General features: G+C 41.2%; 1 protein-coding gene across 3 annotated transcripts in view; it reads right to left on the minus strand.

The window, feature by feature from the left end:
- LOC139691202 (very long chain fatty acid elongase AAEL008004-like) overlaps positions 1 to 12,066 on the minus strand; it is a 525,450-nt gene that overhangs the window by 377,945 nt on the left and 135,439 nt on the right. The gene's annotated exons all lie outside the window — the stretch shown is intronic.

Genomic DNA, 12,066 nt, shown 5'->3' on the forward strand with positions numbered 1-12,066 from the left:
TTAAAAATATTTCACCACTAATTTTATTGATATTTAATAATGTTACATATATTTGTCACCCTCTGGCCTAAAAGTGAAGATAATATCTAGCACAGGAGCCATTTACGGATGAATTTTCGCAAGGGAACCAGGTAATGTAAAAGTTTTTAATACGTCCATTTTTTACTTATGTGTCGAAATCAATCATGAAAACTAAATAGATCTCGGATGATTTCCACAACTACTTTGCCAATCGCATGACTGATTAAATGTTACAAGGGAATTCAGTTTATCACAGATTACTGGAGCAAAGAAATGGTGCACGGAATAGCGAGCTGCGGGTCAGGTATTTCCATCTTTTTTTACAAGCACCATTGCACCGATACCATTACCGTAATAGCTGCTGAGAATACATTTTCAATTTGCTTATCCCCTAAGCAACAAAAAATTTAAATTGAAAAAATCACCCCTGCACTGTGATACTTAAAGACGTCATTGGAGCAAAAAACAAAATGGAGCTTCTTAGATTTCAAAATTACATCGTCATTGTGCTTGGGCGGACCAAAAAAGGCGCGGTATACTGACCGGAGAAAAAAACTGTATTCTGAATTCAGGGTCACTCCATTTTTGTCAAGGGAAAACAAACTTTAATAATACTTTTTTTTTGTCCGTATTGGGATCGATAATATCTAATTGAAAGAAATTCTCTATGATCTGCCACAAAAAAATATTTGCTTCAAAGCAAAACTTATTTTACCTTAACTCTTAACTGATAGTGGACGTTGGCTTCACGCATTCAGTGAAAAAAGCCAATTTCTGTCCTTTTTGTCAGAATTACGTATGAAATAACAACGAGAGCTATCACAAGCCCTAGGCGGAGGCAAATCTATCTACGCGGCAATCAAATCCGTACCTCTTGAGTCTGCAGACGAGAATTCGTTGAAACTTCCATTAATTAAAATCGAACCTAACGTGGCTCCCATGAGAGCAGCAAATTATCATTGAGAAACTTTAACACGTAAAATCTCACTCGCTTTCTACCTTTCTTGCAAAGAATGTCATACTGTTTCTCCTACAGCGGATGAAAACGGTGACATCCGTTTTAGTTACACAATTTTTATTACATTGAAGACAGATGTCCATATTAAATGCGTTTGTTATTTTCCACAGACTTGGAAAATTACAAACTCATTTAATATGGACATTAAACAATTCCAGGACGTGAAGCCAGAAAGTGTAAAGAATTTTGAGGCAATAATTTCAGAATGGCAAGTGTTTACTATGTACACAGGAAATATGTGTAATAGTGAAGAAAACAAAGCTGAAAATTTTAGAATCATACAGAACAGATAATTAATGCGGTAATGTGTCTTCGAATGTTCGGCAGATAGGTCTTACGGGGAGCAATGGGTAAGGAATAGGAGACGTGAGGACCAGGACCAGGAGGACTTTTCAGGGGCTACCATCCCAGATTGGGCGATATTTTTGTCAGCAATCAAAAATGGCGCGTTGTTCCAAGTACGGTAGGGATTTACATATCTCCGCATTCGTTATTCGCTATCTCCACATTTTAATAAGATAAAATCATCCTTCCTGGAACTATATTATTGGCAAAAACTCTCTTTTTATACTTCATTACTTTATCTCTTCGATTACAGTTTTGTTACGTGTATTGACTATATTATCAATACGTGTATGCTACCACAACGTATAGAGAATTATTTCAGTATTCTACCTCAACTTTCGTTTGTCTTAAGTTCAGAATAAAAAAAAACTATCTCAAGCCTACACATGCTGATACTGCCTTTGAATCAATATATAGCACGCCGTTGGAGACATGGACGACTGAAGCAATGGCAAAAAGAAGCGAGAGAAAGGAGTGGGGAAGAATGATGAAAACAGACTACGATCAACGGGTGAGCAAATGTGTTCGAAGAGATGCTGAAGAGAGACGCCATAATCCCATGGAGGACAATAGAAAAAAAAGAGGGGAACTATAGGCACATATCCTGAGGCACGATAGTTAACTGAAGACTATGATGGAAGAAACAATTACAGATTAATTATAAGTATCAGAAAGACGCAAGGGCAGGTAACTCTGGGCGAATGCAGAGAGTGGCAGGATACGAGACTTCATGGAAAAATTCCACAAATCAACCTCGGTTTGACGGTACTTGTCGACGTGGTTTCCTAGGCATTCGTTTTAGATGAATACGCATTTAAAGTTAATTTTTCATGATATTACGCTGTGGTACTAACAAATTAAGGAAGTTTTATCGAAATGATGTGATATGATGACTTCCGGGTGGTTTCCATCTAAGTAAAACGACATTAATGGTTTATTTTTATAAAGTCGCTAGCAAAAAGCGAAGAGCACTTAGATCGTGGAAGCCAAAGCTAGGGCCATTAGAAAGCTAATCTAAAGATGTTATGGAATTCGTGAATGAATTATGCAAGATATTTTTGATTTTTTGCAATCAACTTAGCATTCGTTTTCCGGGACCACACAAAATCGCGAATATCGGCCCTCCGGAGTATTCGACCACGTGCCAAGAGCGGATTTATTCGGTATCCCAGGAGATGGCAAGGGAAATCAGGGGAAAGAAAAATGTGTGCTTTTTCGAATTCCATTGCGATTAAATTTATTGTTTGACCTTTGGAAATTGAGAGAGAATATGTTCGGCAAGATCAATTCCGTTAGTTTGACAACAGAGAATCCCTAATTTTTAAACCTGAAAGGTCACTGATATATGAATATAGTATTAACAAATATTTATCTTTATGACGTCACTGACGTTCCAAGTGCTCTCGGGATTCCTATTAGCCACTCTCGGCTTGGTTTTCATCAAAAATCCTACAACGAGGATGAAACATTTCGCCTTACAAATACACCCACCATACGGAAGACTCATAACACCGGCCCACACTCCCCATTAAAATATGAAAAATTACGAAAACTTCGCAATATGAGTTTAAATGATAATCTGTAAACTTAAATAAACGAAAAACAATTATATACATCCGTTCCATTTTTAAATGGGTGTGTATTGGAATTGAATCGAATATCTGCGAAATATTTAAGAATGTAAATGATATATTTTGTTTCATAAACAAGGAAAATGCATGAAATTTCATCTAAAACAATGAGAACATTGTTTAGCTTAATCTAGCTTCTTTATTGAATCCATGATACCCTAAAATTAACGAGTTTCACTCAGCTTACCAGATTATTTCATTAGAACGAGTATTTTTAGGTAAAGAAGTAGAGCAGCGGTAGAGATAATAATATCATAATACGCAAATTAAGCTTCCATGAAAGAGAAACAAAATTATAAATCTGTTTATAATCTAACGGTAGCGGCTTATTACATTGCAAATACATTTTAATTCAAATTCAAGGGTATAATATTACACATTTATGGGACCGTACGTACGTACCGCGGACGTGTGGGCTTTTCTAGATGCAAGTGAGTGGGTGTGCGTGTGTGTACACATGGGGTCGCGGTAGTCCAGTGGGTAGAGCGTTGGACTGCTGACCAGAGGGTCCCGGGTTCGATTCCCGGGCAAGGCACTCTGGGCATGAATACTCTGGGCACCTGCAGCTCCACCCAAGCTAAAGTGATTTTTCGGGTACCAGGTCTTCCTGGGAATCCATAACCGGCACAGGGAAAGGAACTGGCCCCCCTACCCTGATGTGTGAATTTTCACACGCCGTATAGGGCTTAGTACTGGGTGATCTCTACCATCATCTACTAAACCGACCTTCGGGTTGATTACTGTGTTTATGGGGGGTATATATATATATATATATATATATATATATATATATATATATATATATATATATACATACACACACACACACACACACACACACATATGAATGTTATTTAGGCATATTATACATATATACATATTATTTATTTTCCTCTCTCTCCCCTCCCCATTTATCAGCTTCCATTTACTAACCACCAACACGGGTCCAACAAGCCAAGCACTTTAAAACTACGTGAATTCTGCTCCCTGCCAACCCATTCATTGCCTCATAAACCTCTTGCACCGACACTTTGCGGAACCTTCTTCTCTTCCTTCATCCTTTTCCTTCCGCTATAATTCTTTCCCTCTACTATTCTTTAAATTTCGTTCTTAAGTAAGCTATGGTGTCCCAGGATATGACCAATTAATTGCCTTCTTCTTTCTGTAAGTGTCCTCCAAGGGCTCCATAAACACTACCATTCACTCCTTTCTTAACATGCTCGACGTCTGTACATCGTGTTCACCGGACCTCTTAAGAGACTTCGCCTGGAGATCGGCCCTTGCCGCCAAGCACCTGCAGTGGCCGAGTTACCAGCGCCGCCTCTCGCCTCCCGCCAGTATGGGGAACTCTCGCTCCCTCGACGGAAAGTGAGAGTGGGACGCACGAGCGGCGGATTTCCACTTTCTTCTCTCCTGGGCTTGAAATTTACCAACAGGTTATAACACGCACACTGACCGGGAACGCCATCTGCTGACCGATCGCACTAACTGCTGAGGACGCTCATTCGGTCGTAATGGAAAAAAACGCGGTTAAACTCAACAGCACTCGCGGGCAAAGCGAGCGTATTATTGTGAGTATTGTTAAGGGGCGCAACACGGGGAGAGCCACGACGGCTACTGTCGAGAGATTGAAATCACGCATTTTTTGTAAGGCGTAAGAGAGCAAATGAGAAGATAAGCACCAATCCGATTCGAAATGATAGATTTTTTCAAATTTGGCACGCCCTGATGTCAATTTATCAAGACTCGCATCTCTAGAAATAAATATAATTCCACGCATCAACGCAAAAGCCGATATTTGGAAAAAAAATACGACAGTAAAAACACGCTGAAGTAAGATATCATCAATTGAAATTGTTGCATTGTAATGCACACTTGGCGGGTGATTCCATTAAAATTTACTGTTGCGGCATCTCCCGCAGTTTCTTGGAATAAGAAAACATAATTGTGACCGAAAAGGAATGAGTGATATAGTGAAATGGGTATAAATAATGAATGCATTGCAAGAGATAAGAGCACATTAGCGAGGCAAGAAACTTGTCCACAATCTGTAAAACACGTCTCACATTGCTGACGTGCGAATGGCAGATGGTCATCGTTAAAAAGAGGAGTGAGACAGGGTTGCCCATTATCACCCGTCCTTTTCAATGCTTATGCGGGAGGAAAATTGTTAAAGAGGGGTGTTAAGAACTGGACACAAGATTGAAAGTCGCTGGATAATTCTTAAAATCAGGCTTGCGGATAATCAAGCTTTATATTTACCAGAAAGCCAAGAGGTTGTAACCTTTGCTCAGCACGTCAGAAGAACAGGTGTGCGATTTTCGAGAATAAAGAAATCCAAGTCAAATATTATATTGGCGTACAGAAACTGAAGCAAGTTGAAAAGTTCCTTAATTTCGGGAGTGCAATTGGCCAAAATGGGCCAAGTAGTGAGAAGAAGAAGAATAGCGTTAGGCAAAAAAATTTTTACAAGAAAGGCAAATTGATGACTGGGACGTTGAGTAAGGATGTCAGGAAAAGGCTTGTCAAAACTCTTATGGAGCGTAGTTATGTACGGCACGGAAACGTGGTCACTGAAGCAGGAGGATAGACATAGATTGGAGGCTTTTAAAATTTGGGGGTGGAGAAGGATGGAGAAAGCAAAATGGACCGAAAGGAAAACAATTGAGGAAGTGCTACGTATGGTGGGGGAGGAGAAGGGATTGTTGGAAGAAATCCAAAGGAGACAGGAAAAATGAAGCAACGCATATTGATTGGTAGTGGGATGTTGAAGACGGTGATAGAGGGGAGAATGTTAGGCAAACTAGGAAGGGGAAGGAATACGATGGGGATACTGTTGGGCTTAAACGGAGAGAATGAATTTGAACTTGAATTTCCATGCATGTATAACTAGTAATTTATTATAACTCCTCATTCTCACCATCAGAATAATACTTGAACTTCTCTACATACTTCAATGAACTTTCCAGGAAAATTAAACCACTAAAATCAAACGATTTACAGATTTCCGACAGGTCTCCCTGATTTTAATCGTGGTGGACTATCGATGGGCAAGTGCAGCTTTTTAATAGTTTATCAAATAATACGTTAATTATTTAAATTTTGATGCGGGTTCAATCCAAAGATGCGGCAACGGTAAAACCACTAATAGTGGAATGGAATCAAATTTTACACTTGAAACCTTCGAAAATCAAAGATAAATCAGCCGAGTTTGAATGTGAGGGTAGGACATTTTTCCAGTCCATACCAAGGTAGCCATGAATTCAGCATGTGAAAATGATTTGTGGCATAGATTGGAAATAATTTCAATTGGAAAAACAGAAACGACAAAGGGGGACAAAACCGTCCACCTGATATGGGAATGGAGACATTTTTCCGAAACTTAACACTCGGCCACGTGAAAATCGACGTCATCATAATTTTATTTCCAGCTGACCTTTAACTGGCCCGTTCGTCACCTTGGCAAATGAATTATGACTCGAGCGCTTGGCTTTTGCTTGCATGCATCCAAACAGAATTCAGTACACGATAAATTTTGTGGAGTTTGAGGCAGGAAGAAATGGACGTCAGGGGCCCTTAAAAACAACTGCCCGATACGGTGATAATTTTACTACAACTGACAACCGTATATTTAAGAACAAACATTACCGTAATTTACATTTGAAATCACCTTCAACAGGTTCGTCACATTGACACTTGGTGATTAAATCTTACCCTGCAAGCGGCGACGATGGCGTGTGGCAAAGGGTGCTAAAGCAACCATCCACCACATAATGATCGATGACTAATGAGTGGAATTTGGGAAGAACAATTTGGCGAAAATACCGAAACGTTTCTTACTGGCAGAGTTTCGACTTCTGCGAGGGAAAAATTATTTTCTACTCTGAAGAATTGTGACATTTTCGATAAAGATGTAACCCATGTGAGACTGCGCACAATGGTGAAACGCTTAATAGAAACATAACCGAAAGTCATTTGATTCTTTCCAAACGCACCCTGTATTTAAATGAAATGTGAAAATAACGGCATTAACTCGATATGTGAATTGTTTATGGAGGTTATTGCTCTTAGGAGAATGAGCGAGACAAACAATTACTCGCACACGGCACCGGCAGAAGACCTTTACAGAATAGAAGAATACGCTCAGCTCTAAAAACATGACACTCAGACATAAAGAGGGACAAATACAAATTCATAAGCACTAAGTTGCACAGTTATATCACAGGAAACAGAGCAAAAAGATGTGAGATTATTAAATAGGAATGAAGTTTCTAAGGCCGCAACATTACAAAGGAAAACATTTAAACATTTCCAAACATTGGAACATTACAAAGGTCACCTTAAACAATTAAGTACATTCAATGATGCAAACATATTGATAACAAATATATAAAGATATGAAATTTTAACCCTACAATCTCAGTGACATACAAGCAAAACTGATATTCCCCTCTGATAAAGACGGTATACTAGAAATATACAAATGCTCACCCAATGCCAACAAGCAAGTATGCACGTTTTCGATATATAGTAGTGTGTGTCAGAATGGACCCCCTGACTTGATGGGTGAATTGTAACAAAAACCAACCAAAATAATTAAAAAAAGATTTTTTATTTCTGAAAACTACATCCAATGCTATTTTTTTCATTGGGTTTTGAAAGTCATTTCATCCAGGTGACGACCTTGGTGAGCGATGCACATGCTGAGTCGTTCAAAAAAGTTTTCGAAAACTCTTCTCAGCATATCCTGGCGGTGATACCCGTAATTGCCTCCTTAAGATCATCTGAGGTCCTTGCTCGAACTTTTTAAAGCACAGCTTTGAGATAACCTCAAAGAAAAAATCACATGGGCTCAAACACTGGGAGCGAGGGGACCACAGAACATCCCCTCGTAAGGAGATCAGGCGGCCGGGAAATTGTTCGGCCAGGATTTGGCGTGAACGACGGGCGGCATGAGCCGTGGCACCATCCTATTGAACCAAAATGCTTCTGCGTCTTATTCCTCACCATACTCTTCCATTTTGGGGATTAAAAAGGTCTTCAGCATCTCACAATAGCGGTCAGAGTTCAAAAGAACGGTTGAACCTCGAGATTCAAAAAAGTAAGGCCCAATAATGCCTATGGAGGACACAGCGCACCAAACTGTAATTTTGGGGCTATAAAGAAGTCTTGGGTGAAGATCGCAAGGGCTGTGAGTCGCCCAGGAACGAAAATTTTGCTTATTAAATGAGCCACAGAGGTGAAAATGCGATTCATCGCTATACCTTAGCGCCCTCTGCATCGCGGCCATAGTATCAGTGCTCTTAAAGAACGTTTCTTTCTCGATGCTCACCAGACCACTGCATCGTAACTACTAAAAATGGCGTTGTTTTACCTAACTAACGCCATTACTTCAACTCCGCTAATTTACCTGCGCGCTCTTCAGTGATTTTTCAAAATAGGGAGTCCATTCTGACTCGCTGTGCACATACGTATTTAATTGACTCGGAGCAGATACTTCCACGAGATAAAATATAAAAAAAACACAAAAAACAGTAAGATTACCATTAAAATACAGAGATTAAACAAAATAATTTATGCCTCAAGAATATTTTCAATAAAATTCATTTATACGCTTGGCCGTTGGTAATGTGTACACTAACTCGTACGTGAGCTAGCCCCACAATAGGTAACAGCATTCTCTTTACTTGGAGATTTAAAACATCCACGAAAAACTAAATCAATCCACAAAAATTCCAGTATTATCACTTAAAAAATATACATACCATCGAATCATAAAAAATAAAAGTTTTCGGGGGAAACGACGCAGAAATGCATTTCTTATTCTTATTGTTCTGCAAAGAACAGTGAACAGAAAGGGAACAAGGGCGCTATTCCGTACGCTCCGTTGAAGGGGCAGAGATCCAAATCCCCCACAGCACCTTATTAATTTTGAAAGAGCGACCGACGGTGCGGAGGTCCATCCATTCTCGCAGGGGTCCAGGCCCGGAATTACCACCCTTCAACATCAGCCAAACAGCTACTTAGGTCAGCCCCCAATACGATCGCACCAGCGCCGTTCCGCACTGAGGGGGCAGAGATAACATGGAAGGTGAGGTCGGGGGTTGCGATTGGTGAAAGGGGAGGGCACGTCATAGAAATGGGAGTGAAATCCGCAGATAGGACGACGACCTCGAAAGGTGATGTGGGTGGGTGGGTGGGTGGGTGGGGGGGGGTCGGGGTGGGAGTTCACAGGGACCTTTCTCTCACCCGACAATGAGGTGACTCTCCTCCATCCCCCTAAATGACTGAGGGCGAATCGGAAGGGAGGGAGGAGCGGGGGGAGGAGGTGCGGCTGAAGGGACTCGGGAAAGGACCTAAAACGAAAATTAAGGCATCCCTTCGCGGGAGAGAGCCTCCCGTAAAGAAAACAATGATGATGACGACCCATTCATTTTCCCTCTCGCGTCTTGTTTCTCGTGCTCTCGTTTTCAATCTGTGCCCTCGCGAAAAATATATAAATCTCCCAATGTGACTAGCACCTCGGTTTTTCAACTGCCGAGTTACCCGAGGCCATCGGCAATTAGCGCAATATTGCGCATTGACGGATGCCACTGCGCTTTTAGAAACGAAGCTCACCGCTGCGAATCGCATTGCTCGCACGCCATACTTATGGCGCGCGATGTTGCCCTGCTTTGAAATTGCGGTAGGTTTTCACAACAAATTTCACGCGAGAAACCACAATGGTGCCTTCACTATTTCCTAACTTGCACCAAAGTAAGGCCAGAGCCCTCGGAGGCATTTTTATGCATAACTCTACATTTTATATGAAGCGGGCTATGCGTTGGGCAACAAAAATAATGATATTATCACAACGCAAGCCTTTCCCTTTTCATTTTATCTCTTTAAGCATAAAAACCTTTTTTTTCAATGGCCTGGTTTGTTTTAATACCCTACGGAATCAAATTAGGGAGCATGCGAAGCACGTGCGTGTGTAATGATGTGAGCGCGTTCCTATTTTGTCGATAAAACTACTCCTAGCGATGACTTCTTACAGCCCTCACACCAGCTATTCGCCTCAAACCTCGGAGATTTTGTTTTATTATTAAAACGGGAGTTAGGTGTGGCACGCTAGGAAATACGGTAACATCGTAATGGGGCGTGGTGGACCTCGTTCTAGGGTGAGGCGACGCGCGACTCCTTCCCGAATACGCCAACTTTTCCTCCCTCGCACTGTCTCCCGTTCAATCTATACCTACTCGCTCGCGACCGAATTGTTTATTCATTAAGAGGCGGCGGAGGAGAGTTTCGAGACGGCTACGGCGGCAGTGATGCCGGGAGCATCGGGAGATGGAGACAAAAGGCCCTGCCCCCAAAAACGCTCGTCACACGGCGGGTAGGCTGAATAATGTGCGTCACAGACACACACACACACACACACACACACAGACGCTCAAGATCCGAGCCGGCAACTGTGCTGGACCGATGCCAGGGGAAAAAACGAACATGAAAGGCGGGACACTTTTGGGGGAAGGATGGTGGGTGGGATCTGTGAGGTGGGGTGTGAGGTAGAGAGGAGATGGGAGCGGAGGAATAGCGTCACGGGATTGCGGGACCGGGCACGGAGGCTGCTCCGCACACATACGTGGGTTACCTACCCCGGCAGGCCGAAATGGAGATGGATAGCAGGGGATGTCGGGAGACGATCATTTAAGGTAAACCATAAAACCCAGGCGATCGGCTTGGAAGACGAGTAGCAGGCGAGAAAAATCGTGCGGGAACTAGTAAAAATATATTGGGAGGCGTGACATCGTTCGGAAGACGGGAATAGAAGAAATAACATTTGCTGAGGCATGAAGAAAAAAAGCATCGGGGAACGATTTGAACTGCCCCGGAGTCACCCCTAAAATGAAGGGAAAAAGTCTCCGAAATATCTGCGAACCTGCAACTTAATTCAACTTAATTTATCAAGCGATTAGCAAGGAAATACTGTGATTGAAATGTCAGCTAAAATGTTACTTATAAGATACGTGTATTACCTTGAAAACGTGCGAGAATCCGGTACAATATACAGATGGACCTAATTTCTGTAGAGAACTACACAGATGGACCTAATTTCTGGAGAGAACTACATCCACAGAAATCCTGTGTGATGGAAGAAACAGTTGCGAACAAACAAAAAGCGAAACATGGTTACATGGAAAGCCCAGGATTGTAGTCCAATGGAAGTGTGATAACCATCCAACGGAGATAAAAATCTTATGAATTTAATGCTGCGAGAGAGGGAATAAATCTAGCCACGCCTTGTATTAGTTGGCGAGACCTCAGTGAGAGGTTACGGGGAAATTTACTGCCGGGCAGGACGATAAAAATCGTTCTTCCCTCAAACAATTCATCATTTCAGTAGCAAACAAAAAAATTCGTCCTTCTAGACACGAGTTAAAAATAACCTTTTATCGGTAGCTCCTGCGTAATAAAATCGCTTATTACCTAACAACTTTATAACACTCCGATTTGGTAGCTTGGATAGATAGATACATAATCATCCTGATTTTGAGGCGAGATTGAGAGTATGGAGTCTCTTCTACTACCTAACCCCTACCACCTTGGAGGGTAATATGAAGATTCGATGAGAAGAATTTGCAAAGGGAGACAGGATAATTTATCTATCTGTGACTTAAGGGTTAATATGAAGAGAATAAGATAAGTATATAAGATAACGGAATGCATAGCTGTAGCAAATTACTTTTTCATTTGCAAAGGCTGAGGTCGATGAAGATTTTCAGCAAGTTGACAGGCGAGGACTGAAATGCAGTTAAGCCTTTGGAAATAGCGATAAAATGAAACAATTATGGGCATTATACATTTTAGAGACTTAATAGAGTTTCACTAGCTACGTTTAAAACGGAAAAAATCCTTGAATCCTGACAAAAAAAAGGGAGTTTGTTTCTATTAAAAGATAAGTCAGTCATATAAATTATCAAAATATCAAATTGGATTGGTTGATTTTAACACAGAATCTGAAGGCTTATCTTGGTTGGTATGGCCGTTTCCAATGCTTTTCAATGTTGT

Source organism: Hetaerina americana, unplaced genomic scaffold, assembly GCF_022747635.1.
Source record: "Hetaerina americana unplaced genomic scaffold, ioHetAmer1.1.p SCAF_30, whole genome shotgun sequence".
Taxonomy (NCBI): Eukaryota; Metazoa; Arthropoda; class Insecta; order Odonata; family Calopterygidae; genus Hetaerina; species Hetaerina americana.